Below are 25396 nucleotides of genomic sequence, written 5' to 3'. Positions count from 1 at the left end.
GCAGCCCCCGCCGGCTCTATGATGGAGCCGGCCGTCGTGCGGGCGACTGATCCGGCCACCCAGGGCTGCCGGCTTGATCGTCTGCAGGGAGAACAGGCTAAGTCCAATCTCCCCACAAACCCCCTTCTGGCAAGTCTGACTGACTGTGAGACTCGCCTTAATGTGATTCTGGTCACATTGTTGGAGGTTTGTGTTCAGTATACTGGTGTCCAAACAGAGGCACTATTATGGCAAAGAGGGATTTCCATGGAAGACTCCCTCAGGGCTTTTGGGGAGGGGGAATGGAATCTCTTTGGGGGTTGTCTGCCTCACCCACTGAGAGCTTTGGGGCTTCGGGGTTGGCAACTCCCTCACAGTGAACTGTGTAGCTGTGAAGAGGACAATGCAGCCTTGTGACCACTCCTGTCCTCTGAGCTCAGTTAGTTTGTCCAGCAGCTGGAGGGTGATGTCAGCTGAGGCTGCCTCCATTCGGGGTTATACCTGTATTCCAGTTCAATGCAGATCCACTGCTGTTAATGAAGCATGGCTCTAATTTCAACCCATCTCATGTGTCTTGTCTCTTATTGGATCAGGGTACAACATTTCATTACAAAATTTTGCCATATGTGACAACAGGCAAAGCTGTGGCCTGGGTTATTATCAGTCAAAGGTTATTATCACACAAAGGCACCCCGGATCCTGTTGCAGCTTAAGACCAAATTACAAAAGTACAATTTAACTACATCTGGCTACCTCAACATAACATATAAACAATATTTCTGCTACTTTTGGAACCGCTACTTCAAGGTACATCTGCCTTCCAAACAGCCCTTGTTTCAAGCAATAAATGGAGGCACTCATTTCTTGCTAGTGTTCTCATAAGGCCCATGTTCTGACCGTGACTCATTGGAATAAAGTTTCCAGACATACTCCTGTAGCCAAACCTTAAGTATTTTGCAAAAATTATACTGGAAAAAGCATAAAATGCTGCTTCTCATTCAAGCAGCATCATGGTAACTGTTAAACCCACAGATCCATTGCACAACTTTAAATGCATCATCATAATGCATTAGAACATTTGGAAACACTGAACTGAATTACAGTTTAAATGCAATCCCTGATCTAGTCACAGGATATGGGCACAAGCTTGCCATATGGCTGACAGACTAGGGGAAAATATATAAATTATTGTGGGGGGGGGGGTTAAATGTGAAAAGAACATAATACAGATCTTTTTTGAAACTACCACTTTGATCTAGGCATATTCAAACATGCCTTAAACATATATATAAACCCCTGAAATCTTAAATGAAATCACAGGAAATAACTAAGCATCTTAAGATCTATTGGAAAGTTAATGCCACAGCCCTGGAAGAACCAGCATGGTGTAGTGGTTAAGAGTGCTGGACTAGGACCAGGGAGACCCAAGTTCGAATCCCCATTCAGCCATAATACTTACTGGGTGACTCTGGGTGACTTGCTGAAGTTACTCTCCAGTCACTTCTCTCTCAGCCTAACCTACTTCACAGAATTGTTGTGAGGAGAAACTTAAGTATGTAGTAGATTCCTCTGGGCTCCTTGGAGGAAGAGTGGGATATAAAATGTAAGTAATAATCATAATCTTTATGAAACTTATTTTTAAATAAGCAAAAGAAAAAATAATAATTACAGGGCTCTGACAAGGCCTCATGCTGAAAGAGCTGTGACAAGATAACATCTATATTGTCACGAACCCTGTTACCTATTAAGATGATCTGAGTGGTCCAGATACGGTTGCCACCGGGTCATTTAGTGGTGACTTGGGACCAGGCCTTCTCTGGCTGCCCCGGAGCTTTGGAATATGCTCCCTGTTGAAATAAGCGCTTCTCCTTCTCTGTGTGATTTTAGGAAGACCCTCTATATGTACTTGTTTTCTCTGGCTTTTAACTGAAAATTTTAAACTATTTAATGTCTTTCTGAGAGATTGTTTTATTTGTTTTGTGAATTGTAACTGTTTCTATACTTATATCTGTTCTGTTATCTAATTACCTAATATACAGCCTAGAAATGTATATATCAGATGATACAGAAATATAAGTAAATAAATATTTATATTATATTATATTATATTATATTATATTATATTATATTATATTATATTATATTATATTATGCTTTTGGAATGAGGCCTCTGACACTGACTGCCTGTGCTGATGAGTTATCACAAAATGACTGACATATAGTGCAGTCTTGTGAGGGCAGAGCAAGAGCTCTGTCCTTGCAAGTAAACTAGCTGCATGCAAGACTTGGCTTGCAGCCCAGCATGGGTGATGGGGAAGGTGATTTTTGCTTCTCTCATCTCTTCACAAAAGCCCTTTTCTCTGTCAGCAATATCTCCCTGAGGGCTTCACAACCCTCAGGGACATATTCCTGACAAAAGAAAAGGGCTTTCACTGGGAGGGGAAATTAGTACTACTACTATTATTATACTGCTTCTCAACAGATTTCCAAAGCGGTTTACATAGAATAATGAACAAATAAGATGGTTCCCTTTCCCCAAATGGCTCACTTTCTTAAAAGAAACATAAGGCAGACACCAGCAACAGCCACTGGAGGGATGCTGTGCTGGGATTGGATAGGGCCAGTTGCGATCCTCCTGCTAAATGTGAGAGAATCATCACATAAAACGAAATCGAATCTGCACACCCTTCCAATTGTGCAGTGCTTCAAGCCAAGCCTGACACAGCTACTTTACTGGCTACTTGTGAGGGTAGAGCTTGTGCTTAACCCTCATAAGGCTGTGCTGCATGTCAGCCAGTGTTCACAAATATTTCAAGTGCTCAGAGAATGAACATTGACAGAATGTTCCCAGTACAACTGCTATAAGGGAAAGGAATGTTGTACGTGTGGCCAGGATGATTACCTCAAACATAGCTTAGCAACTGGAGTTTTTGTGAGGGTAGGAAAACTGAATGTGAAGAGCTCTCTGATAATATGGAAACTATATAGGTCAAGAAGCATAAGGCAGAATTGCTAAAGAGAGGCAGTGGGTAACAGTTGTGTTAGAAATGGTGGATGGGAAAAAACAGAGGTCTGGGGAAAAGAAGAGTACAGCAGAAACAGAATTAAGGAGACAAAATCACAGGAAACAAATCACAGGGTTGCATTGTTTGCATAGATTTTAACTAAACAGCCAGCTCTTCGGTTCTACAATACATTGTCACATACAGTATTGTGGGTTCAGGAGGGGGAAACAAATGCCAAATGATCATTATTCTACTTAGAATAATTCACATTCTATCAAGAAAGTGATCATTTCAGTGCAAGGCTAGCAGAGTTTTTTTAAGATAAGGAATTTTTGAAACCACAATAAAGTATCTGTTGATTCAGAACACAATTTATTTAGTCTCTGACCAGCAAAATAAAATGGAAAGCAATCACAAGACATGTCAATCCAATACATAAGACTACTTAATTCCGTAGCACTAAAACTACTCTTGCTATATTTCTAAAGTTCATTCAACTAGTAACTTTTTAAACAATCTTGAATACTGAAGTTATTAAGCACTCTTAGCGTGACTACTGTATATCATATGAGCAATTAAAACAAAAAGAGGGTCAGTGTAGGGAGAAAAGGGAGATGGAGCTGTCTTTTCGAGTGAGAAGAAAAGAATTTGGAGGAAGAAAATGGTGAATAGCCTCATCTTCTTCCACTTGCTCCCATGTTCTTTTATTTAATTTTTGTCTAGCTGCAGCAGAGTATCAAGAAAGCCTCGCACCTCTCAACAGGCCATGAGCCAAACTGCACAGAGACTTCTATGACAGGAAATGCTACAAACAGACATGAAGATTTTTCTGTTGTGCACATGAAATACTGTACAGTTTATAAAAGAGGAAAGGAGAGTCCCTGAATTTATGGTACTAGAGCTGCACATTGAAACCTCCGAATGTATAGTGGAAATTCTGACTTGGGGCCAGTGCCAAACATACTGAGCAAGAGCTGTACACATGGAATCTTTCTGTGAGCATAGATAGGAAGGATGATTTTCAACAATCCCCCTTCCCTTTGTAGCCACTTGCTTCTTGAAAATATGTCCTCAAGGGTTGTGGGACCCTCAGGGATGTATTTTTGGTCAGCACAGGCAGCTGAGAGAAAGGATGACAAAAATCGTACTTATCCATACATTTGCAGAAACATTCCCCAAGCTCAGCCCTTCCTCAATATGCTGGACAAGATGTTTAAGAACACTTTATTAAGACATCTACTTTCTCTGTGTAAGTAATACATTAGATTACTACCTCTTCAGAGATTGTACATTTTCAAAAAAGGCAGGGAAGGATCCCAATTCAGGGAACGGTCCCAGTTAAAATAACCTAAAAAAACCTATTTGCAGACATTGCCATACACACACAGTATAAAATCTGCTACATCTATAGCCCTGTTGTACAAGTGTAAAAGCAAATCTGGGTACAGGGCCCTCAAATACATGGTATCAATAGGAAATATACTGCTGTACTTGTGTTTTTCTGTTCTTGTATATGTCTGAATAACCGTACTTGTGTACAAAACTGTACCTATGTACACTGACTGTACACTCATTGTACAAGTGTTGAACATAATGTGTGAACAGGGGTTATGCTGCACTGAATTTGTGACAGTCAGGTTTCTGACACCGATTCTCCAAGGCAGGCTAGAAATAAGGATAGCCAGTGATACATAACATTCAAGCCACTGCTTTATAGCTAAGAAGCAGTCAACACATTAATCACACAGAACAAAATATTACTGGCACAAACCTACTGGGTAATAAGTTATTTGGCAGCTACCCAACCAATATATATTTTTTTCTGTTCTTGTACTAAGCTCATCTCAGAGCACATGCATGTATCCCAAGATTGTTGGCATAAACAACTGTTGCTGTATTCCCACTTCAGGAATGCAAGGGGAAACTAGCAATAGGAAATAAGTCATCCAGGCTGATGTAGCTCTGTTGATCTCCAATTAAAGACATGTAAGAAAAAGCCATTATCTGTGCAGATTAACTATTATACCACCACCACCCAAAAAACACCCTGAGAGTCTCAAGCAGGAAACCAGGTTCACTGAACTATGAGACAGGTCACTTGGTGGATGTCAAATACTCAATGAAGTAAATTTTGCACTGAAACCACACTAATGAAAGAATTACAGCAGTGCAAAGTAAACTAATTTACACACATAATTTAATGTTTAGCCTGCAAAGCTCTCCTAACTGCAATAGTTTAAGTTATTTTTGTCAAAAATAAAAGAAAATGGGCATTAGATCAAAAAACAAAACTTCATGGCAAACATGCATAGGGTTTGGATCAAAGATTTAGCATGTTCAATGGGGTTTACTCCTAGATAAGTAAGTAAATTTCTTGTTGTAACCACTTGTCATACCATAAACATATTGTAACATTAAAACAGAGCAAAAGAATGAAACATAACATAAGCATAGCATAACAGAAAAAGAAGGGGGAGGGAGAAATCTTCGAACAGTTAAAATAACCTTTAAAAATATATTTGCAGTTACATCAATAAATAAAGCATATAGAATAAGAGTAGACCTCAACAATTTAGAGAAAGGCTTAGTAGATATAAATATCTTTCTAAGTTTAGTCAATTAAAAATATAGCAACTTGTTAACTAACATATGGAATCGCATCCATAATATGACATATCTGAGCTCTTAAATGTATCAATAATATGCCCCAGCATTTTTTCCCCCTGATCACATCATAAAAGAGGCAATGTAGGACATAATGTATATTGTCCTCCACTTGTCCTGAACCACAAGGGCAAAGATGCTGCTCCATCGGGAGTTTGCGAAATCTACCTTCAAGATATGCTGTACGCATGGTTTGAAAGCATAGGTAAGCAAGCAGAGGACTGTGACTTATAGCTATATTCTTGTTGCACCAATGTGAAACTGTCATGTCAATGAAGTAACTAGAATTACACCAACAGAACAGAGATCAGAATTTTGCTGTGAGTGAGTCATAGCAGCTTTAACCTAGCACTGAAAATGTATAAACATTTACAATATGTAAGATGTCTGCTTTGAAAAAGGAATGTTGCTGCAAGGTACAAATATTTATACTGAAGATGTCTACTCAAATAAATGGGCCTTTCTGCTAGGTTTTGCTAACCGGTCATTAATTTTCCAAATGCAGTTGAACATTTTCTTTTTGTAACATGGAACCCAGATTACAATTCCTCAGTATCACTGTTCAAAAAGGATTAAAGCACCCAGTAATGGCCTAAGCAGAGCACAGTTCCACCCTCAGATACAGCCACCCAATTCTTGCTGTCACCATGTACATGTGTATCAGAAGAGAGGTACCCTTAGGGCTACTTCTCATGCCTTTTTAAAAATTATACTGGTTCACTCTCACAGTCACACCCAAAGTAATAACAGAATTATTACATGTATATCTCCATAAACTCCAAAGTCACTTCTAGAGTCTTCCCATACATGGTCTTTGTCAAAAGATAAACACACAGTGAGGCAATTCTCACGAGTAAGCAAAACTGGGCTGGGCTCCCTTAACTTGGTTTTGCCCACTTGTGAGAACCACCGGGAACATGAGCGAGCCTGTGGCTCCACAGTGGCAAGCCCTCCTAAATACCCTCCCCCTTAAATGAGGTTAACCGAGCAAGTACTCCGTTAACCTCATTTTAACCATCATGTGTCCGCCACACCACAGCTGCTTGCAGCCACAGAGGGCACACATGGAGAGGGGGGAGAGAGAGGAGGGACGATCCAAAGAATGCACCCGCTCCATGCATTACTGGGCTCCAGGGGGCGGGACACTACATGGCGGTGCTTCCCTTCACCCGAACCCCGGAGCTACCAGGTGAGCTGCAGCCGGGTGCGGGAATGCCAGAGTAAAGCCGCCGCTCATCTGGGCAGGCGACCCTGCAGGGGTGCGTGATCGTCTGCGGGGAGAGCGGATCAAGCCCTCTCTCCCTGCAGAGCCCCTTTTGGCTCTGCACACCGATCGTGTGTAGAGCCTTAGTGTATTAAGAGAAAGAGGTAAGTAAACTTGAGTTCCATTGTTTTCAGTGGAACTTGAGGACTAACAGTATAGTTAGGACCCTACCGATTTCAGTGAGTTTTAAGCCTATTTAACTTGCTCTGGATTGTACTCATGGGATTGTACTCATTCACAGATTAAGTATGTATGCAATACTGCAGTCTGCTTGTTTCCTAATCTGGGGAGGAAAAAGTATGTGCAGTGTCAAAAGAAAAGGGATATCTAATTATTTATCTATCAGTTGTTTTGGACTCTCTCTCTCTACTTTAATGCTTACATTATCTGAAATTAATGAAAATTCAAATACAACATGGGTATAAAAATGCACTCATGTTCTTAAGCTCATAAGAATGGGTCCTTAAACCACACTTAAGTCAAAGTAACTTGTTACAATAGTAGGGAACAATATATCTTGTTAATGGATGCAATATGTTATTGCCCTTCATGTTTTATTTTAAAATACAGAATTGCATCTGTCATAAAATGTGATCACGCTTTGACAAAAAAGACCTACATATTCATTACTGTTTCTGAGCAGAGATACTACAGTTCTAGAAGAAGTATGTAAACACTTTTTTGGGGCACAGGGACACACCACATATTAAATGTACAGGTTCAGACAAGCTCATTCTTACTAGAGGGTATTTCAGCTTTTTCTGCTGCTGGTATCAAGACATAATACAGCTGAAAATGCACTTTTCCCAGTGAATATGGAGTTACATAAGGTGCCCAGTCCTGCAACATGGTATATGCACATGTTAAAACATTAAGCAAGGGGTTACTTCAAAACAGTGCATGAAATTAAACCCTAGTTCCATTAAATCTAACAGGTGGTTTCACACTATAAGTAATCCTAAATGTATAAAAATTAACTCTCTGAAGGAATCCTTACATAACTGCTGGGATCAAATTCTTTTAAAAAAAATACTGAAGACAACAGAAGGACCTCTTTAGATTGCCTTCTACCAAGAATAAAACTTTCACTAATAATTTTATTTATTTATTTATATCTATGTAAACCACTTTGGGAACTTTTGTTGAAAAGTAGTATATAAATATTCGGTACATAAATAGTTGTCATATTCATATTTGTTGTATTAAAAGTCAGAGAATATAATTATGTACTCTAAAGTACATAAATAGGAGCTTGCAAAGTTTGCTACTGCAAACCTACTTAAATCAAGGAAGCAACTGTTCAAAATATTGCCATATTTATCTAGGAGCCAGTGCAAGGCTTACCCATGCAAAATAACTGGTGTTATTTTGAGGAGGTATTCATGGCTCCTCTTCTGTATGTATTTATCTTTTAATTACAAAATGCAATTTTTCTAAAGATAGAAGTGGAAGCACAATTTTCAGTGAGTTCTCTCCTCCCATCTTTAGAGATATAAAATTTACAGAAGGTTTGAAAAAGAAAAAGATGGCAATTTTTTAAAAAAATTACACTTTGGGAGAGAATTAAAAATTGGGGGGAAACAAATATTATCAAGATATACTTTCTTACAAAGTCTAAACTTACTTGATTACTTTTCTGCAGAAAAAGAAGATATATATATATTAGATATAAGCTCATAAATAAATATCTCTGTAATAGCGCAGTGGGGAAATGACTTGATTAGCAAGCCCGAGGTTGCCGGTTCAAATCCCCGTTGCTATGTTTCCCAGACTATGGGAAACACCTATATCGGGCAGCAGTGATAAAGGAAGATACTGAAAGGCATCATCTCATACTGCGTGGGAGGAGGCAATGGTAAACCCCTCCTGTATTCTACCACAGATTTTGTTGCCAGAACCTAAGGGGTATATTTGTGGGTCAAATGGGCCGTAACCCAGAATTTGGCTTTTAAAAAGCCAAATCTGGCAACAGGAGTTGACACCGACACACTTTACTTAGTGGGCAGCAAGCCAGCAATTATAACATTAATACAAAAGGTGGTCTTCCCTTGATTCAGCCTGAAGTCCCCAGGAGATGACCCAATCAGTTAATAAATTGGGCAGGACTAAAGGGCTCCTGAGGGTCTTCTGGGAAGAAATGTGACCAAGTGAGGGGAGAGTAATGGAGTTTTGCCAAGTTCTCTGAGTTTTTGCAAATCCCTGGGGATCAGGGATTGTAGGGTTGAGAGTAACCCTACAATCCCTGATCCCCAGGGATTTGCAAAAACTCAGAGAATTTGGCAAAACCTAAATTCTGGTGAGGTCCAAGGGAAAGAAGCCAAGGCATATGCCTTCAAAAGGTTAGTCTGAGGGAAAATGTTTTAGTAAGACTTGCATTAGAAGGTATTTTCTTTTGTGGGTGTGTCCCACAAATACCTCTGTCTACTTTATATGTACCTCACTGCAACAAAAGCCTAGTGATGATTAAGTCAAGTACTGCCTATAAGCATCTGGGTGATGGGAGGGGGGGACTTCTGTAACCACTAAGAAGCTAACTGCTGAACTGGTTTATTCTTTTTTTGTAGTAAATCAATAAATTGTTTTCTTGGTTTACAAGCCCTCTCATAGTGTTTGATTGACTCTGGGAGAAGGGGGTGGGGGAAGCCACATGGCCCCCAAAGGAAGCACAATGCCTACTATCTCCCCACTTAAACATACATAAGGGGAACCACGGTTTATATTTGTCTGCTAGCAGTAAAGAGGGTACTGGAAGTTTTATCGCTCTCTTCCAGTCAGGGAAACTTACTAAGGAGTGGTTGGTGGAAGCAATACAATCTACCGGAGATTTTTCAAAATTAATTTTAATACCAGTCAGCCCATGAGGCTCAGGGAGGGGCATGACATAGCTATAGTCTCCTCTCAGGTGGGCGGGGCTTGGGTTCGTTACAATCTCTATAATTAGTGTAGCAATATATTTGAAGAAGCAGTTAAAATATACAGGAGAACTGGTCTTGTGGTAGCAAGCATGACTTGTCCCCTTAGCTAAACAGGGTCTGCCCTGGTTGCATATAAATGGGAGAATTGATGTGTGGGCACTGCAAGATATTCCCCTTAGGGGATGGAGCTGTTCTGGGAAGAGCAGAAGGTTCCAAGTTCCCTCTCTGGCATCTCCAAGATAGAGCTGAGAGAGATTCCTGCCTGCAACCTTGGAGAGAAGCTGCTGCCAGTCTGTGAAGACAATACTGAGCTAGATAGACCAATGGTCTGACTCATTATATGGCAGCTTCCTATGTTCCTATGTTCTGTACCATGCATTTGAAGGGCCTGTATTCAGGTTCACTTTTAAAATGAACACAAGCTAGACAATACTGAGCTAGATAGACCAATGGTCTGGCTCAGTATATGGCAGATTCCTACGTTCCTATGTAACACTGAATAGTACATTATCATCATACACAGCAGGTGTCACAGTAGATAAAATATGTTATCCTAAAAACCTTTTTATTTTATTTTATTTATATCCTGCCCTATCCCAGTAAATAATATATGCTTGAAAATGTTAGCATAAACCACGTTATTTCTCTAATCAGAATCACTAGGTCCTCTCAAATGAGGATGGGAAGTAAGCCTCAGGCTCATCTCATTTTCTTCTCTACTTCTATGCTCTGATTCTCTCCTGCACTTCCTGAACAAAAGGTAATTTGCCATTATGTCCCTATTGAGCAACTAGGATCTGCACAAACCATAATGTGAAGCCAACTCTGGTTTGGAGGCAATCCATAATTAGTGCAATACTGTTCTTTGCCCAATTTGGACAGCAAACTATGGCTTGCTCAAAGTAGACACTGAAAAAAGGAGCACACAAGGGAAAAATGGAGTGGAGGGAGTCTGAAACTTGTAAACAATCCTTCTAGGGAAGACCAACACAACATAGGACCTGGGGGCTGGATCTAGCCTGTTGGAATGTTTTTACTGGCAACCTTGCCGGCAGATATTCTGCTGTATCACAGGATCTGAAAAATGCCTTACAGTGCCATCCCATGCATGTTTACTCAGAAATATGTCCCACGGTATACCCAGTGAAGCTTACTTCCCAGTAAGCATGTCTAGAATTGCAGCCTAAAAGTCACAATGATTTGAGGAGGGGAGAGAGCATTTATTTGGGGCTGGCATGCCCTCCAAGTACTCCACTGACTCGGCAGGGATAAGGTCTTTTTTCTGGCCAATATACTTGGTTAAAAATTGTGGCTCCCTTAACAAGGGGAATCAGCAAGTAACTAAAACTTTAATATTTTTAATAATAATTTTATTGTAGTAATTTGCTGAAAATTGACCTCGGCCCGCATTCAGTACGTCATGGTTGCTTCCGGCCTACCGAGGCACTTGAGATGTGCATCCCTCTTCTAGGGCCAATTCAGACAAACAGTGGTCAACAGCAGCCCCTATACATGAGAATGTTGGGATTGTGGCACAAATGCGCCTGCCTCAACATCCACTGATATACAGAGACAATTTGGATTATCACCCCTCATATGCAATTAGAAGACATGCCAAGATTGTGTTGCCACATCCTTGAGCGACACTGGGGCATGTGCATAATTATCTGAATAGATTAAGCACCTGGAAGATTCACAGTTCAATTCTAAATTTTTAATTTTAAGTTACAATCTCCCTTTGGGCATGGGGTTGTAGTTTGGTGTTAAGAGTACCTGATTTGCAGGCAGAAGGTTCAATCCCTGTCATCTCCAGATAGCCTGACTCGGGGAAAGGCAGCTTCCTATGTTCTTATGATTCCAGAAAATGTAAAATTTGCATGGAAAATTGCAAGCTTCGTAACTTTATTTATTTTTTTATCTATCTATCATATATCTATGCCGCCTGACATGTGCAACTTATGTACTAGGCAGTGCACATAAGTTGAAATACAACAAATATAAAACAGGATAAAATGATTTAAACAATTTTACGATATAAAACCAATTAAAATTAATTAAGAGCCTGATAAATGGGCAGTCTTTTTTTTTTAAAGTGTCTTTTTAAAAACAGCCAGAGATGAAGGAGCTCTGACTTTAACTGGGAGTATTTGACCTGATGAAAGAAGCTGAGACAAGAAGTGCAGTGAGAAGCTGTGTTGCAAGAGCCCACATGCTTGGCAAACTCCCAGGCTGTACTCCTGTACCAAATATTTCAAGATGTTCTATAACCTGTACAATTTGAAAGTACTCTTGTTATTATCACTTTGCATCTCAGATCTATGAGATTTGCAGTAGCCTAAGTTGGCTGTAACAATATTCTTTTAAACCACTGCTTTTAAAGAAGTATTTCACTCATGATTCTGGAAGAGAAAACATTTCATAAGAGTTTTTTCTTCTCCAATTTTTACATATCAGGCTTCAGAAAAAATAAAGATTATTTTTTCTGTACGTTCCATGTTTTTTCCAGGCTCAAATGTCTACACACATTACACTGCCATGCAAGGAGATCACCTACAGGAGCAGATATTTGAATGACAAAGCTGGCTATAACAACATCTACACTATTAGATTAGATAGTTCCTCTGGCAGTGTTCACTACTGTCCCCAGGATGGGAGAGGCAAGAAAAAGTTTTTTGTTTGTTGGTTTTTAAATTAGCAGGTCTGCAAGGATAATACCACAGAACAGCAAAAGCTTGTGAAACACACCAAATTGCTTCAGTAAACTGGAAAAAAATTAACTAAGGGGTGAAGACAAACGTGGCTTGCATTGCACTGATTGGACTATGAGGCAGAAGACTGGCATTTTGTATCTGACCCATCAAGACACACTATGGCAGGCCTTGACAAATTTTATTTGGATCTAGGAATCAATGGACACTACACAAAATTACTGAGTGGAGGAGTAGGCTAAATTTATTCCCTTTATTCTCGTTATTCCCTTTACAAGTAACATAACAGAAACAGGATGCCTGATACAAATGCAGATTTTATTAAATAACTCTACCTCTAAATATTCTAGTCTAGGTGCCATGCTTAATTAAGCCATTTCTAGGCTCCATGGCTCCCTAGCGCCTGGCATTTGTCAAACCTTGCACTATGGAAGAGCATCAAGGAATTACACTTGTCCAATGACAAGTATACCCCTCAGTATGGCCTAACTCACAAATGAAAAGATACTAGGCAATAAGGTGTTAGCATCACTCAGCCTGTTCAATCTCTCCTTATTCATCATATTACATTACTGTCTGAAATACATCTCCCAGACACTTGCACAAAGTATAAAGGGACTTTCATTTTTCGCTCAATTGTGGTGAATTATGCCTGCCTCGTCGCAAATATTTTTGTGAAGGCCCATCATCTTCATGTTTGTTAGAATGAAAATCGACATGTAAAGCTGAATAAAAAGATTTAGGTCACTGACACAATTGTTTTAAACTGTTCTTTTTGTACTCTTGCACTGATAATTGGACTTATTAGATCTTACTGACAGCAGTGCATTATGGAACTGGGTTTCTTTCTAAAATGAAATGTTATTTACTGACGCAGAGGAACCTTAGCAGGTTAACATGAGAAATTCTATGTACACTTACCTAAGCGTTAGCTCCACTGGTCATAGTAATTTTGAGTTTAAGTTTTAATTTGAGTAAATGTACACCACAACCATTACCAAAAATGTACTGCATCTAGTCCACCCAGAGAGAAATCAACATCTAGTATCTGCAAACAACAGGTTGTTGAAAGCCTAGGTACTTTTTGTGCCTGGAGTAGGCTTACTTCCTCTTCCCCTTCTCACTTTCCCAAGTTCCAGCAGCACACTAATTCAAAAATATCAAGATAAATAAAAATGTACCTTCGGAAATTATAAGATGGTAGCAGCTAACAAAGTCAAACATATGAAGCAGCAGTTGCCTTTATGGAAAGTGATTGGTAAAACATCATTTGAATCCAAAAATGGTTGTGCAATTTTAAGGGTACAATGGCTAAAACCCTTGGGTTTTCATTTCTCACAAAGCTATAGTGAGACAGCTCAAAATCACTGAATCACACAATCAAAAATTGAATTCACACAATCAAAAATTGTATTCTACCCCGAATGGAAGACAGGAGCTGTTGTACTCTCAGTTCAGTTGTGTAGAAGCAAGGTAAGAGGAAATCCTGGGTAGAAGTGATTGTGTGGAAGCAAGGTAGAAAGAAAACCTGGCTAGCTTTTCCTTCTACCTTGCTTCCACACAATCACTTCTACCCAGGTTTTCCTCTTACCTTGCTTCCACACAACCAAAAATTGAGAGCACACATAGCTCCCAAGCCCAGGCAGAACACAGTTTTTGATTGTGTTCTGAATGACCTCATTGAATAGCTTAGTAAAGAAAATAAAAAGGAAGGGATAGAGAAGCTACTGGGTGGCTGAAGTCACATGTCTTTGGTTCTCTTTTCTCAAATCAGCATTATTCAGTAGCTAGGCTATACTCCTAAACACACATCCAAGGAAATAAGTCCCACTGAAGTCAATGAAACTTGGTTCTGATTAAACATACTTAGGATTCCATTGTGAATATACAGCCCCTATCTTCTGCACGTTTACTCCTGTTCACCATGTTCAATGGGGCTTGTTCTCAAGTAAGTACTTCACCTTTACTGTGTTAAATTACAGGCACAGAGCCAATGAGAAGTTGCAAGTCTCTCCTGCCCTGCCCCCTGCCTAAGCCTTCCAAGAAGCTGGTATTGGCTTTTAGTTTACCACTGAAAACATGTAAAATTATTCAAAACTGAAAGCATGTTACTATCTTGACACTTTTGCACCTGATTGCACCTGAGGCAAGTGCCCTGCTTTGCCCCAACCTAGTTATGTCAACTGGTTTGTAAAATCACCATCAGATTACTGTTACAAACTGTTTTCATGACAGGTGAAAAATAAAACACATTTTAAAGAAGCTAAAGATACAAAATGATTAAATTGTGGTCCTAATTTAAAAGCATGTTTAAAAATGACTAAACATTTTAGGCAATTACAGTAACTTTTTAAAAAATTATCAATACAGGTAGCCCTCATTATTGGTGGGAGTTCCATCCTGGCCTACAACTGCAAATAATGAAACTGCAGATAACAAAACCTTAAATCGATGAGAACTGGTGGAGATTAGGTTTTGGAGCCCAGGGAAATGACCGAAAAATCACTGAAAATACAGGGTAAAAGCAGAAATAAGGATGGAGCACAGCACTGTACCTTAGCCACCTCTCCCACTCCTCCAGCAATGTCCCTAGCTTCTCCAGTAATGCATAATCATGAGGTTTCCTCACCCCATTGCTGAAGTCCAGCACTTAGCAGCACAAGCCACTTGGCTTGATTGGCTGGCAGGTTGGCCAAAGAGGCAGCACAAAATTAAAACCAATCCAAGTAAACACATACCGAGGAGTAAGAGGAGAATCAAGAAGTGAGCGGAGAATCAATTTTCAATGGATAATTAAAATCAATTTTTAATTTTTAATTTAACCTGAATTTTTAATTGTAACCTAATTTAAATAATACAGTACTGTAATTATCAAAATTAAAATTATTTTAAATTTGAAAGTTTTAATTAAAAATAAAATTTAACCAAAATTAAAATTACATATATAAAAGTTATAAATAATATCTTATGAAGGCAGCACAATGCTGCAAAAGGTTCCAGAAAATGGCTCCAAGAAGCTCCACAAGAATGGCAAAAAAAGCTCCAAATGGCTCCACAGAAATGGCTCCAAAAAGCCTCCAAAAGCTCTAGAGCAATGGCTCCTGTAAGCTCCCAATAGATCCCGCTAAGGATATCAAATGCTACCTCAAATAGTTCACAACCCATGAGCACATGCAGCAAGAGCATGACCATGTAAAGGCAGAACGGCAGTGCCACAAACCACAGATATACAAAATCACGTAACATGGGTAACAAGGTCAGGTAAATATTGCTCGACCACAGATACATGAAACCATGAGTGCCGAAACCACAGATAACAAGGGCCACCTGTACTTTCTTGGTGTATAAAACATTACTTGATTATCAATCCACAAGCCATCATTAATTATGGAATGTACAGTCATAGTAAGCTGTAATGATGGCCATTAGTTTAAATGACTTCAAAAGAGGATTTGGCAAATTCATGGAGATTAAGAGAGCCAGTGTGGTGTAGTGGTTAGAGTGCTGGACTAGAACCGGGGAGACCAGAGTTTAAATCCCCATTCAGCCACGATACTAGCTGGGTGACTCTGGGACAGTCATTTCTCTCTCAGCCTAACTTACTTCATAGGGTTGTTGTGAGGAGAAACATAAGTATGTAGTACATCGCTTTGGGCTCCTTGGTGGAAGAGCGGGATATAAAATGGAAAAAAGGAAAAAGGAAAAAAATGAGGACAAGACTACAGTAACTACATGTATTAGCCATGATAGTTATAAGAAAGCTCCTTGTTCGAAGACGGTATGCCACTGAATACCAGTTGCTGGGAGGCAGCCAGTGAGAGCCAACATGGTGTGGTGATGTGAGTGTTGGACTAGCACCAAAGAGCAGGGATGTACACAAACCAGTTCAGAGGTCCAGTGTTCAGACCAGTTTGACAGCAGGGCAGTTACTTTTAAGAAGTAGGGAGGGTGCCCCCCCCACACACACACTGCATTTCCCCTACCGGCACTGCTGCCAAAACTGCTGGTTTTGATGCATGCACGTCGGGCACTTCAGCAGCACCGGCAGGGGAAATGCAGCGGGGGAGGGGCACCCCTCCCTACTCTTTAAAGGTAACCCCCCCCCCGGCCGCCGAAACCATCCGCCCAATGGTCTGTGCACATCCCTACCAAAGAGATCCAAGTTCAAATCCCCCATTCAACCACAAAACTTTCTAGGTGACTGGGCCAATCACTTATCTCTCAACATAATCTACTTCACAGGGTTCTGTTGAGAATAACCATGTACACTGCTCTGGGCTCCTAGAAGAGTGGGATATACATATTAAAATAAATCAATAAAACCATGAAGAAGAGATACTTTCTTCATGCCCTGTTCATGAGCTTCTCAGAGGCATCTGGTTGACCACTGTGGGAAACAGGATGTTGGACTAGATGAACCTTTGGCCTTATCCAGCATGACTCCTCTTATGTGATGTGTGCACCAGACAAGGTTTTAAGAGCACATTCATTTGTCTTTAATTTTGCATCTGATTCAAACAGCCTTCAATAACATGTTTTAAATATAAATCTAATTTTAAAATTCAAATAATTGGGATTTTTAAAAAAAGCAAAACCAAAGAAAAATCCCTTATTGGTGCAGTACATGAACTAGAATAGCTAAACACTAGGCTTTCAAGGATTAAGGTCTTGCAAATGAATTCAGAAGAGGATTATTTGATACATCTTCTATATTGTCTAAGGTCTAAATAAAGATATGCCTAATAGTAATGACTCAAAGTAAAACAAACAGAACTGATCACTTTATTACTCAGAGCTTACTCAAGATGGCAGTGGCAGTTACTCTTGTGAAACTAAAGATGTCTCTCTCCTTGAATAACTGAGTTGTAATACTAATTACACAAGTGTTCCTATGCAACACTAATCTCCAGTTTTATTAGAAAATCCCTAAATAAATTCCAGCCCCTTTCACCTACCAATTTGATACAGAACATTCAATTATACATATGCAAGCATGAACACGACATCTTCTCCCAGATTTTGACAGATACAATTAAATATCATACTGACAGAAAAGGAAACAGCCTTGCAAAACAAGCTTCTCTTTACACACACACACACACACACACACACACACACAGACAGAGAATACCAGGAAACACTAATATTCACATAGTGGCTAAAATATTTATGTTTCAGAGTGACATTTCATTCGATGGACTGTTTTGCAGGGCTGCTGCTATTATTATTATTATTATTATTAGATACTTAATAGCTCATGACAACCTTTTGTGGGAATTGTTTCAAGTACAGCAGTTAATTACATAGTCAAAGTAGTCTGTGTTTAGCATTTGATACTTAACAATATAAGGCCTTGTTTCAACTTTTACCCTCCTTTAAGTTTTCAAGGTCTCAGAACTCTGGAGAACAGACTTTGCAAATGTTCTTCCCTAATGATTAAGATGCAGCATGACATTTTATTTTTTCTTTCCTAATTCAGAGTCAAACGAATACAAATTTGTGCCAATACACAGCGCTTTTCAGAAAACCCAGAACAAGAATAAGAGACTATATGAGAAGTGGAATGCAGGTCTCATCCTTCTCCTTTGTTATGCAGAACTACACTGCATTCATCTCACACCCAAGGAATACATCTGGGTTTCTACTAAAGTTTCACCTCTTCCAGACTTGAGAGATGATCTTCCCCTTTAACCCCCTTCCCCAGCACCATCTCCACAAAAAGCTTTCCAATCCTGGGGTGGGGGCGATAAATCCCACACCATTTGGATGGCTGTTGTTTTTTTAAATGTCTGTGTATCCTACACATTTCTCTTTCACCTCAATCTATTACACCGAGTCCTTTTCTGTTTTGTTTTAATACTTGTGCAATTATTGCTGGACTCGCCACGCCTTGCAACACTCCCTTTCTTCCTTCCTTCCGTTCAACAATAACAAACTGAAGTTGAAAATAGAAAGCAATTACCTTTCAAACCACTGTGCTTCACCAGCCAGAGCCCCACATAATCCAACAGGGCAGTGCTATAACCTCCTGAGCAGCAGCTTCTCTTCCTCTAGAAACTGAACCTCGCTCGATTATCACTGGCTGTAGCCTTTCCCCACCTACACTTTTTTCTTTTGGGTAGCGCCTTGACAAATCCTTTTTGCCTTTGTTAAGGGTTAGAAGTTGAGCTGTGCCTGTTCTCTCTGCCTCTTTCACTTCTTGTATTACAGTTACATGCCGTGTGACGTTTCTAGCTACATGAAAAGGGGGAGAAAACAACTGAGTGTGAGAGCTGCCTGCCAGAGCTAAACTCCTCCCTCGCCGACTCTCTGCTGCTGCCGCCTCCTTCCTCAGAACTAACACACAGCAACAAGCTGTTGCAAGAGGGGTGGGCTGCAAGATGAGGGCTCTGGATTCCTTCCCTCACAAGGTACAATCCCTCCCTTCTCCTTGCCTGAACACAGTCGCTTGGGGGTTTGTGGCTACAAACCCAACTCAAAATATCCCTTCATTAAGCATAATTTTACTTTGTCATCCTGAGACACTTTTGCCTTCTTCCGGGACAATTAACTGCAATCCTGGCACAAAAGAAAACCTGACACTGCCCCAATGAGTATTACAATGCTTCGGCTGATAGCATGCTACAATGGCACTCCGAACATCATTAGCTTTAACAATTGCACAACATCATCATCTGACAGTGCCACAACCTAATGCTACTGGCTGGCATGACGAGGAAAGTTATTCAGAGTAGTCCCACTGAAGTTCAAAGGACAAGGTAGGCACTGCCCAACTCTCTGGTCCTTTTAATTTCAGTTGGACTACTCTGAGTAATTTTTCTCATCATGCCGGACACTATGTTTTCCAGTTCTACAACAATGTTATCTGAGAGCCATCTGACACATGACATTGTTCCTGGAACCCTATGCGGACATTTTAGCAGCTACTCCTACAGGAGTTAATTCTGAATAAATATGCATAGGATCAAGCTGTCAATGCACCTTTGAACCTCTCGCACTATTTCTGTGCCATGAGGTAGAAAGCAAAAGAAAGAAATGTATACATTGAGTGTACATTCCAGCATGTGTTTATTTTGTAACCCCTATGTAATTTGTTTTACTTTAGCAGATCTGGGAAATACAAAAAGTATTAATGCAGAAGTTCCTCCTCAGTAACTGTGCATGGGACTGCAACCTTACGTCCAAGCAAACGTACACAGGTTAGGATGGTTGGTGTCATATATGAAAACAATACAGCTGCTGAAACTATATGGTCTGATGGTGTTATTTGTTTTATTTAACCAATTACTTACATTTTTCTCCAATCCTTCCTCTTAGGAGCTCAGGGTGATTTACATAGTTCTTCCCTGACCCCTTTAATCACAATAACCCTGTGAAGTAGGCTAGGTTGAGAGAGTGATGGTTGCCTTTATTTGAACCTGGCTCTCCCATAACTTGCTTTGTAATAATAGCAGCAAGACCCTTACTAACACCGTCACATCTACAATGGGTGCAATCCTGAGATAATAAAACAGGGAGTAGTGGCAATGGAATAGAAGCAGTATTATACTGAGTGACAGCTTGGAGACCAGAGTTCAAATCCCCATTCAGCCCTAAGACTTGCTGGGTGACTCTGGGCCAGTCACTTCTCTCTCAGCCTAACCTACTTCACAGGGTTGTTGTGAGGAGAAACTCAAGTATGTAGTACACCACTCTGGATTCCTTAGAGGAAGAGCAGGGTATAAATGTAAAATAATAATAATAATAACAACAACAACAACAACAACAACCTACTTCACAGGGTTGTTGTGAGGAGAAACCTAAGTATGTAGTACACCGCTCTGGGCTCTTTGGAGGAAGAGCGGGATATAAAATGTAAAAATGTTTTTTATATAGATATAGATATAGATATAGATATAGATAGATAGATATAACATCTAAAATATGAGTTATGAGGACCAAGGTTAATATTGATATTAACTTTAAACAAAAAAGTTCACAAAGCAGTTTGCACAACAAAAGCAATGAGCAAAAGAAAAATATAGAACAGCCATCCCTCAACCTTTCTGCTGGTTGGGATAGACAGAAGCAACAGAAGGATAACAATATAATCTGACTCAAAAACAGCACAACTGAAGAGCAAAGAGTTTCTACATCTTGTCCTCTTTAGGGTGTGCTCTGTAAAAAAAAAAAAAAGTTAAATATATGGCTGCCAAGTGAGTTAATGAAAAACTCTTTGGTAGTTAACTCATTTAGCACAGCAGCTATGAAATAAAGAATGTGGCACATGGCCAAAGCATGAAGGACTCCCTTTTGACCATACTCAGGTTTCTCTTTAACAAGGAATAGTTCTGACCATCTTCAAAGTTAAGTGGGCAAAGTTAATCCTCTTTTTAGACAAAAGGATACATTTAGCCCTTCAACTGTCCATCTCACACATTCATCCATATATACAATAAGAAATCATCCCATAAAATCAACAATTTGTCCTTGGAAACACACAAAATCTTAATTTTCTCAAACAATCAATATGCTAACAAGCCGTGTGCTCCTGAAACAAATCAGGACACAGGATACAAATATTGATATTAGGGGCAAAGGAAGGGACAGCACCAAGGGAAGAATTTACAAAGGACAAAACAAGACAGGGTCCATGACAGGCAGGGCCCATTACAGCCATTCATTAGTGAATGTGCTTATTGTGTGGGGCAGAAATGACTATTATTCATAGCATTCATGTAGTATGTCGGTCAACAGCTCTTCTGTTGTGCCAGGACATTTAAGTTTGCCATTCAAGAATTTGCTAAAATGAACATTTATATGTTTAAAATAGTTTTAAAACATGAATATTTAAAAGCATATTTTATACAGAAAGAATCATGGAATAATCAGAAAATTCATGGAATAACCAGAAAATCAAGTTAATTATTTTTTACTATTATTAAAAATATCCTTTGAAAATCATGAAGAATTCAGCTAACCCTCATCACCACCACTTATTATATTCTGGAGTCAATGGAATCCTGAGGCCTTTTTAAAAAAATCATTTTCTAGCAATAATTCTTGAAAAATATAAATAATTACACGATTTAAGTGAAAATGGGTGTCACTTTTGGATGCATGCCAATTTTTTCTTTCTCAGACAAGCAAGTCTGCCACATTGTTAAAATACACCTATAGATCATTTTATACTTCCTTGCCTTCAGCAGGTTTCAACTTGATACTTTAATCCACCTCTTTAAGATAGCTCTGCTCATGATTAGAGTTCTAGTCCCCCAAACTAGATTCTGGTTCACAGCAGTTGGGGGGAGGGGGTGGAGAGGAGATATTCATTTACCTATCTAGATGCTGACGTATCCCAACAGAGAGAAATGTATGTAGCAAATACAGGGCACAGGTCTTCCAAGGCTGCAATATAGAATTGCAATACAAACATGATAAGAGCTGGTGATTGGACGGCTGAGCTTTCAATCTATGCTAGAAGGCAGCAAGACCAGGCTACTTTGCATCGGTGTTTCCCATTCTTCTTTGCCAGTGACTCACTTAATGACCCCCCCACACAAAAGCCAGAGCTTAGGAAACAAACATTAATTTCCATGGAAGGAACTGATCTCCTTAACCAATAGGACCGGCAATGGAAAATATTCATGCATTGCTTCTGTGGGAGAAGGAAAGCAAGAACATGCTATTAGCTACAAAGCGAAGAGGAGGGGGGGAGGAGGAGGAGGAAGGCAGGGGAAGGTTAGGTGAGAGAAGGAGTTGTGTTGCTCTCTCCAAAGGGGCTTTGACCTTACATTGATCTCCTAAAATCTCTGAATTCAGTATTTGATGGCAGACCACTTGGATTATAACAGCCCCCCAACTCTATCTAATTTATGAACTCATTAGTCTAATTTCATTATTTAATCATGTGCCTAGCAATCGTGTTTCCTTAAGAAAGGACTGACCTATTTTTGGCTAGAGATAAACGATCATGTTAACAGATGTTAATCTTGTAATCTGTTTTCCTGTAAGCACTTCACATACCCGCGTTTTAGACAGTAACAACAACACACAAACCCACAAACACAAAGGGAGCTTTCCCAAAAGAATTGACCTCACTAGTCAATCCTTTTTTCTTTTTTTTTAATGGAAGGGGGGAGGAATCTACCCAATGGTTTCAAAGACATTAAATCTTTTCCCACTTTATAAATGCTGATTTGTTCTGCCTCAACACCCACAGGCTTTTATTTGCATTTCAAATTCCACAGGTTACACCAGTCGCCTTTTTAAAAATGTAAACCAACAATAAGGCTGTAAATGTGGATTGGGAAAGCCTGGGGGCAGGGGGGGTTACATCTGGAATCGATAAAAAACCAAGAATTAGGAGGCTTCCAAAATACCTCTAAGGAAAAAATGGATCTTTGTACATCAAGGTTCCGAAAGCCTGTTTAAACGTCTGCCTGCCTAATGGACTCTCACACACAATACACGTTCCCTTGAACATACTTGACCAATGCTGGGAGTTTATAAACGCTCCCAAGCGTTAACGTTTCTAGAGCAAAGCATTTGCCGCGGAAAGGGGGGGGGGCGCAGGATTTTCTAGAGCATGGAGCTGCGGAGGTCAGCCGACTTTAGCAAACAACACCCGAAATGCAACCTCGCCCTGTCACCTTACGTAGCCCTGCTTTAAAAGCCCTTCCGCCTTGAGTTCTTTCAACTAACTTTGATCCCAATAAAGTTTCTTCAACTTGTCGAAACAGCTTAATACAAATGACGGTTGCAACTATTTGGTATGCTAATTTGGGGTGGAGAAGGGAGGGGGCAGAGCAGGAGGAGCGTTTCATAGGACAAAATGTCTGCATTATTTCTCTTCTCCCCCCCCCCCCACTAGCCCTAGCTCTCTCTCTCTCTCTCTCTCTCTCTCTGTATGCATTCAACGCCCATCAAAATGGGCAGGTCTCATCCACGGTTACTGCCCTTCAAGGACTTCCCTTCTATCATCCTTAGGTGAATAATAGTTTCGCATTTATTACAATCCTCAACTTTCTTGGACAGACTGTGCCCCTTAATGCAGATGATGGCACAATTGGGGTTGGGGGGTTAGCGAGGGAGGGGGAGGAGAAACACACACATATAGACACACGAACATTTCAAGCACACACACTGAATCAATACAATCTGCAAAATACCCTTAGTAATTTAAGTGGCCACTCCAAGCTGGGAAAGCTCGAAGGGCCATCACCTACCTTCATCAGCCAAAAGCATTTTTAGAGAGAGGCAATTTGCTCTTTGTTTCTTAATGGACGGATATTAAATTCAAGATTTCTCCCTCCCACCCTGTCTTTGACGAAGTATACAAAGGTTCACGTAGCCCAGAAATGCACCCAGCACCACGTCCCTCCTCTCACAAAAATCTTCCCTTTAAAAAAAAAAAAATTGAAACAGCCCAAAGTTATCATTTCTGTAAAAGTCCCTCCAATTACTGAGTGAAATTAACTATTAATTGGCACCGCGAAGTTTTTCCCACGGGCGTATTAAGAATATTTTCATCTCGTTTCTCCCCAACCCCCATTCCCCGGTCCTCCATCCCCTCCCCAGCCCCACAAAAGAGAATAGAAGCCCTTTGGAAATCTCTCAAAACGCCTTACCTTCTTTCAGTTAAGGTGATGTGATTTTAGAAGGACACAGACAACAAGAAGGTGAAACCATGCGCTGAATGCAATAAGGAAAGAGCTGCACATGATTCACTGCGCCAGCTCCACTCTGGCGAAACAGGGAGGGGGCGTCTCTAAACCCTTGTCTGCCCAGCTCAAAGCGAGGGGTCCGCCAGCTCCAAACTTTCAATTGCCCTTTGGCCGTCTAAGGATCTTCTCACAGATCTGGGCTGGCGTATGACTGAGGGGAATCCCCTTCCTTTCCCGTTGCTTTTTTTACCCCCAATGTATAGGTTGTTGTGTTCCCCCAGCCGGCAGAATGGTCTGTCCTATATTAAATGCACACACTATCTACTATTGTCTCATCAGCACAAAGTTCTTGTATAATGCAGGGAAAGTCTAGATGCCCTAAAATGAGTCACTTACAAACAATTATTCCACTAATAGAGCTGATTCATTAGCAGATCAGTTATTCATGTCAGCTTCTGCCAAGTGACTAAATATGTCTAAAGACGGAATTACTGATTGTTGGAAGCTGTTAAATATATCCCCACACTATAATAGACACATGCACACATACATATAGTTTATTGATAAATCTATATATTTTTAAACCACATACACTCATCCTTCTTGTATCTCAGGTTTGAAATAAAAATGTGATTGCTTAGCAGTGTTGTCCTATGCATCTTAATAAAATTATTTTTATAGATTTTAAATACTTTTAAATTCAAGTGGTCAATAATGAGAGGCTGCTGTTATGGGCCATTGCAAAAGTTATGATTTTCTATGCAGGAAATTCCATGTACACTGCACAAAGTACAACATGGGGCAGTTGTACATGCAGTCCTTTCATTACATGTGTATACTGGACAACTTTGGCTTCCCAGCACAGTCAGCTCATGTGGTTACTGGGAGAGAGGGAGAGAGAGTGTGTGCATGTGTGTGTATACATATGTGTGTATACATATGCATGCGTGAGTGTGTTACACATCACAACCAAACAAATATATAGTATATACTAACAAACACTGCATATTGTTAATGGTGTTTGTTTATTTTTAATTGTCAAAATTATGCATTTATCAGCTATACACACTCATACTCCTTGGATCTCACCATTAAAAACGTGTTTGCATAATTTGGAGCATACAGAATATGTCCGCAGCACATGTATGCAGATACGTGCACAGCTATGTGTGCAATTGTATCATGTGACTATCTGCATACGATTTGCATGGATTTC

The 25396-nt window shown here is 40.0% G+C and overlaps 1 protein-coding gene across 11 annotated transcripts in view; it reads right to left on the bottom strand.

Moving 5' to 3' along the window:
- ZNF516 (zinc finger protein 516) overlaps positions 1–24267 on the bottom strand; it is a 164425-nt gene extending 140158 nt beyond the window's left edge. For 3 of the 11 annotated variants that reach the window (XM_053246659.1, XM_053246660.1, XM_053246661.1), the window contains exon 1: positions 18498–18829. The gene's annotated coding sequence lies outside the window, so the exon portion shown is untranslated. Of the gene's footprint in view, positions 1–1438; positions 1455–15090; positions 15118–18497; positions 18831–21851; positions 21923–22896; positions 22918–23171; positions 23189–23742; positions 23849–24144 lie in introns of those variants that run through there. The other 8 variants (XM_053246651.1, XM_053246650.1, XM_053246652.1 and 5 more) reach the window with 8 other exon arrangements.
- Between the last annotated feature and the right edge of the window lie 1129 nt (positions 24268–25396).

This window comes from Hemicordylus capensis, chromosome 4 (assembly GCF_027244095.1).
Source record: "Hemicordylus capensis ecotype Gifberg chromosome 4, rHemCap1.1.pri, whole genome shotgun sequence".
NCBI lineage: Eukaryota > Metazoa > Chordata > Lepidosauria > Squamata > Cordylidae > Hemicordylus > Hemicordylus capensis.
Note: the sequence above shows the minus strand (reverse complement) of the source record. Positions and strands in the feature narration are given on the sequence as shown.